Source organism: Physeter macrocephalus, chromosome 2, assembly GCF_002837175.3.
Source record: "Physeter macrocephalus isolate SW-GA chromosome 2, ASM283717v5, whole genome shotgun sequence".
NCBI lineage: Eukaryota > Metazoa > Chordata > Mammalia > Artiodactyla > Physeteridae > Physeter > Physeter macrocephalus.
The window spans coordinates 71,656,418-71,662,801 of NC_041215.1; the positions used below are offsets into that span (position 1 = coordinate 71,656,418).

Here is a 6,384-nt window from a genome sequence, read left to right on the forward strand (position 1 = left end):
GCCTGTCCCCCGCAAGGGGAGAGGCCGCAGCAGAGGGAGGCCCGCATACCACAAAAAAAAAAAAAAAAAAAAAAAAGATATACTACATTATTTATGGCATACTAGAGGGTAGAGGAATTTTTCCTCTACTGGAGTGATTCCAGGGGTTCCACAGATTGTCCACTTAACTGATTTTTCCCCCAGGCAGAAGCACTGCGTTTTGAAAGATCTGTCCATCTAAATATTTACCTTGAAACATAGTTGATGGCTTTGGATTAGTAAGGAGACAGAAACTACATAGTGATTTGAACAAGGAAAGTTTTATCTATTATTAAGAGAGGACTGGAGTAACAGGGAATTGGCTAGTAAGAGTTAACAAGAATGCTAAAGAACACAGGAGTGGTAGCTATAAGGGGCAACCACCACCCCTAAGGCTGAGATGAAGGCCCAAGGAAGAACCATCCCCTCTTGAGGGCTGAGATCCAGAGATCTTAATGGAGATGGCAGAGCACTGGCTCCCTGATGGTGGAAGAGTCACAGAGATGCCTCACTGGTGATACTCCCTCTGGATCCTGGAAGAAGCCATTCAGAGAGAGGTGTCAAACCCTGGAACTTGCTAGGTGCTGAGGAAAACTGCTGGCTGCTGATGGAGTTGAAAAGCTGTCCTCTGTAGGAGTCTAGTGCACTTTCATGTGCATCTTGGGCCAATGTAGCTCCAGGCTGGTACCTGAGATAAAAGCTGGGCAGCAGGCTCCCTAGACACCCAGTGCTGTGGGGCTCCCAGTGTGTACATGCGTAGGGCTAAAGAAAGAGTATGGGGAGCGGTAACCTCGGCTGGGAATAGGTCCATGATGTCTGGGCTCCAGCCAGTACACAAGTCAATCTCTGGAGAAAGTGCAGAGGGCAAGAAGGTGCCAACTCCAGGGAAAGCTGGGCCGTGCAGTTACCTAGCACTGGAGAAAACCATGTGATGCAGTAGAGGAAAAGTATGCCCAGCAAGAAGCTGGCTAGTGAGCCACCCTGAAACCAAGAAGAAAAGCTCCTTCTACCTTCAGTGTTCCTCCAGTGTCCTCTACTGAAAAGGCTCAGGAGAAATATTTACAGGGCCCAGCTCCATCATTACAAGCAGGCAAACAGAATGACTTTGGAGCTGAGAGAAAATAAATTGATAAGCAGCACAGTCTGCCCTTTTGATGACTTAGCCTCTCTGCCACACATCTGAACTCCTGGATAATAACAAAGTAACTGTTATTTACTATCTCCTGCCACATGTACATCTATGAATGAATTTATATTCCACCTAACAAGACGCAAGCATCCTTCTCACCAGTGAAGGGGAGACCTCAAAATGAGGAGACCCAGAGCGCCAACAGCCATTGTATCCATTGTTGTGACTATGTGAATTACTTCTCAAATTCTGTCACAGTCCCACCTAATATTCTGTCACTAAAGACTAAACTGTAACCTCTAACAACTTCTATGTAATATTTTTTTAAAAAGAAAATGGGGGGACTTCCCTGGTGGTGCAGTGGTTAAGAATCCACCTGCCAATGCAGGGGACATGGGTTCGAGCCCTGGTTCGGGAAGATCCCGCATGCCGCGGGGCAACTAAGCCTGTGCACCACAACTACTGAGTCCGTACTCTAGAGCCCATGAACTGCAACTACTGAAGCCCGTGCGCCTAGAGCATGTGCTCGCAACAAGAGAAGCCACCGCAATGAGAAGCCCGCGCGCTGCAACGAAGAGTAGCCCCTGCTCGCCACAACTAGAGAAAGCCTGCGTGCAGCAACGAAGACCCAGTGCTGCCAAAAAGAAAGAAAATGGGAAGGAAAGAATAAAATTAGTAGCATATACAAATAAACACATACATATAAAAAGCAAAGGAAAAATGTGCAAAGCTACTACAATCCTCATTTATCTAATTGGCCACAAGGCCATAACTGATATCTATGTCTTCCTTCTTCCACTACCCATTCTGAATTTACCCTGTCCTTAGGCATTCCGTGCTGTTGATAGAAAAGGCAAATCCATATCCAGAATATTTGTCTATTTTAATGAGGAAAAATCTGCTCCCTCAATGATGGAAAATGTCATATATAATCAACCTGCCACCCAGTGGCTGGCTGGTGGCTGTAGGCACTCAATGTTGGTTTCTCATTGACTAAGAGGAACTCAGCAGTAGTGCTAGCAAGGTCAGCTTTAGAAAGAAGAAGTCCACATTGCTTAATCCATGCACACATAGCCTCCATTTCTGCCACCATGGCCACTATTCATGGGCTCACTGAATAAGCAGTGAGAAAGGCTGACTGACATCCACAGAGTGTGTAATTTTGCCCACTTGATTATTAAGAGCAGTAGATGTCTTATGGTAGGCATTAAGATGGGACATGAATTTCTTCAGGGTCTACTCTTTTGAAAGGTCCATCCTCATACCTCTTCCTCAAAATTCCTTGTCACCAATCTTCCAACCCTGTTCCTCCCAAGTCCCTGACCATACAGTCAAACCATTAGGAACTGCCCATGGCCCATTATATATATCTTTATTTCTGGCCCTCTCTCATTCCAGATATTGTATACAAATCATATCTACTATTCAAAATTCTGCTGACTGGGAGAATTTTCCTTCTCCACTGTCCTTCACGATTACTCATGAGTAGGGCTGTAGTGTTGCAGCTGTCCACTCTTGAATGGTACCAGCATAACCTGTAGACTCCTCTGTAAACCAGGCTTGAGGTTTTTCTTCTTCTATCAGCTAGACTAAGGAAATCCTCAAGAGGCCAAAGGCATGGGTTGGAGGAAAAGAGGTAATACAACAGGAGTTTCTATCAAAGGAGTCTGAGTCATTTGCTCGTACAACTTACTTGTACTTTCCAGAGCTGCCCAAGCTCTGTCTCTTACATACTACTGGGGCCCAGGGCAGGCCTCCCCCAAAATATGCCTCAATGGCATACATCCGATGCAAGAAGGACACTTTGACCTTCCTGTCTCCCAGAAAGCAGAAAATAAATCTCTCATGTGAACGGTGCACTCCCTGAATCTGGAGGTAGAGGACACCTTTATTGCCAGAGACAGGGAATTTGGGGCCAAGAAGCCTGTATTTTAAAAAAAAAACCAAACACTTTGTTACTTCTTTAATTTACTACTCCAAGCCCAAACTCTGTTTAGATTCTTCACTAACTAAGCACCCAAAGCCTAAGTTTCTTTGTCCTGTCAATTCCTCATAAATTTATTGTTTGTCTAAAAAGTATAAAAGCTGCCTGCTCTGCCCACTTCTTAGGTCCCATTTGCTATGAGAACTCCATGCACACGAATTAAAATGTGTTTCTTTTATACCTGTTAACCTCTCTTGTGTCAGTTTTATTATTAGTCCAGCCACAGAACTCAAGAGGAGTAGAGGGGGATATTTCCCCCTCCCCAACAATACCATGTCCACTTGTTGGCAGACTGCTGCTGGGCATGGCCAACCTTGTGGCCAGGTAGGTCAGACAACACCCAGTTAATGATAAGAAGCCTGGTCCACATGATAAACTGACACCCCATGGTCATGTATTCAGGATCTACCTGGTAGCAAGCCAAAAGCAGTTTGTCAAAGGGTGAATAGTTAGCTGAAGAAGTCAGAGATTTTCTTCAATATCTCAGAGATCTGCATTGTGATTCTGCTATTGGTTCTTGCCAGAGGCTCTGTGCAGCATCCCTATTTGCTACAGACACTTAGAGAATCATTGAATCTGCTATATCTTAAAGCCAAATTGGTAGCACAGCATGCACTGTGTCCTGGACTTGCTGCACAGCCTTCTCTTCCTCTGATCATCATTCAAAACTAGCAGTCCTATGGGTTACTCTGTAGATAGGTTGAAGGGGCATGTTCAAATGTAGTATATGTCACTTGCAAAATCCAAAAGGGCCTTTTGAGCATAGGGACCACTGAATATCCAGAAATGTTACTGAAGTGCTCTTGAATTTTTGTGGGGCTTGATTATTACCCTTTGGTTCTCATATGCTTTACTAAGACATCTAAAGTACTTGCTACTTTCTGCTCATTAGATACAATCAACATGATATCATCAATAGTAGACCAGTGTGATGTTTTGTGGAATGTTGGGATGATTAAGATTTCTAGAACAGAAGAACTAACCTGACCCTGAGGCAAAACTGTGACAATGTATGGTTGGCCCTGCTAAATAAAAGCAAATTGCTTTTAAAGAGGGGATATATGTATACGTGTAACTGATTCACTTTTTGTTGTACAGCAGAAACTAACACAACATTGTAAAGCAACTATACTCCAATAATAATTAATTTTAAAAAAAGGCAAATTGCTCTTGGTAGTCCTGGTAAATTCATGAAGTCAATAGCCGCACACCAAAAGCCAGGGGCTGTGTTGATTTGATCAAGTAAAGACATTGTATCTGGGTCAGCAACTACAGTTGATCCTTGGACAACATGGCTTTGAACTACATGAGTCCACTTACACGTGTATTTTTTCAATAGTAAATACTACAGTATTATGTGATCTGACTTTGGTTGAATCTGCAGATGCAGAACTGCCAATACAGAGAAACTACATAGTTGGAGGGCCGACTATAAATTATATTCAGATTTTCAACTGCTCGGAGGGCTGGTGCCCCTAATCCCCACATTGTTCAAAGGTCAGCTGTATAGTATTTGGAATCAGCCAATGATTAGGTTTATGATAGTCCAGTCATTCTCTAAGATCCATCCAACTTCTACACAGGCCAAATAAGTGAGGTAAATGGAGACATGACAAACATCACAAGTCTTATTTCAAATCTTTGATGGTGGCATTAATCTCATCAATTCCCTCCAGGATATGGCATTACTTCTGATCTACTGTCTTAGAAGGGAGAAGTTCTAAGGTCTTCCACTTAGCTCTCCTTCCACAATGGTCCTAGATCCATGATTTAGAGAGCAAATATAGGGATTCTGCAAATTATCTTGTATGTCTATTCCAATTATACTTTAAGGAACTGGGGAAATAAGCACAGAGTGGATCTTCTGACCACCTGGGCACACTGTGAGTCAGGCTTGAGCTAAGACTCCATCTATTCCTTGGCCACTCTAAATCCCCATTTTGACTGGTGGACCACAAGGATATTTTGGGTCCTCAGGAATAAAGTATGAAAGGTCTGATTATTTCCTTTACCTCAAAGTGCAATCTAATAAATGGCTACAGGTCCCTTTGGGGAAGGCTTAAAGGAGGGTTTATGGTGTATGCTTCAGGCAGTGATGCAGTGTTCTTCCTCAAGGGGAGAAGGCCTCCACTTCAACAAATGACTCTGGATCTGTGAACTGACTTGGGTTTGGAAACTGGATGAAAGGTCATGACTCTCAACTGTGGCAACTAGAGTCAACTTTTTTGCTACCAGACCTAGACTTTTTCCTGTTATATACACAAAGTGACACTGGAGACTGCCATCTATTTCATTCATTACCTGCCACGAGAAGTCTGCTGATGAATTTACCTTAGACTTTACCCACAGAACCATCTGTGGGCCAATGCCTTCTGATTACACCTATGTCCCTGCTTTCCATTATGGTACAGGTAACCTACTTCATCTGTGTTGGTTAAGTGCTGCCACTTGGTTTCTGCTACTATGGGATCCCACCATCTCCACTGAAATCAGGGAGCCAATCTCAATGGGCTACCAAGGAGAGCAGCTACAGAATTTTTTCACCAATGCAGGGGCTCCTTCATTGTTTTTTCTCAATACTTTAATGAAGGAAGTGTGTACTGGGCCTTGTCATGGAATATAGTTGGAAGGTGGGTGTGCAAGTTGCATACAATAAATCCAGTCAAACATTCCTTTTTTGAAGGAGTCCCAAAACTCACAAGTAGTAGACAGTGTCTGTCCGCTCATTCTCCTTTTGAGGCCTCATAGCATTAAGGGATAGGGGAGCAGGGCAGTAAGATTGCTTGCTCAAATTGCTATCACTTTGCATTCACCTTTCTATAGGTTTATGCACAGCTCATTGAGTAAATGCTCATTCTCCACCTCTCAACTTGCATTCCCCTCTAGAAAGTGTCAGCAAACTTTCTGTAAAGAGCCAAATAGTAAATATTTTTTGCTCTGTGGGCCATATGGTCTCTATTGCAACTGCTCAACTCTATTTTTGTGGTGCAAAAGCAGCTATAGACAATACATAAATGAAAAGGCGGGAGCTTCCCTGGTGGCGCAGTGGTTAAGAATCCGCCTGCCAATGCAGGGGTCACGGGTTCGAGCCCTGGTCCGGGAAGATCCCACATGCCAGGGAGCAACTAAGCCCGTGCACCACAACTACTGAGCCTGCGCTCTAGAGCCCGTGAGCCACAACTGCTGAGCCTGTGTGCCACAACTACTGAAGCCCGCGTGCCTAGAGCCCGTGATCCACAACAAGAGAAGCCAC

General features: G+C 44.0%; 1 protein-coding gene across 3 annotated transcripts in view; it reads right to left on the reverse strand.

The window, feature by feature from the left end:
- The window catches only part of GALNT3 (polypeptide N-acetylgalactosaminyltransferase 3), a 47,301-nt gene that overhangs the window by 30,503 nt on the left and 10,414 nt on the right, over positions 1-6,384 (reverse strand). The window lies entirely within an intron of this gene.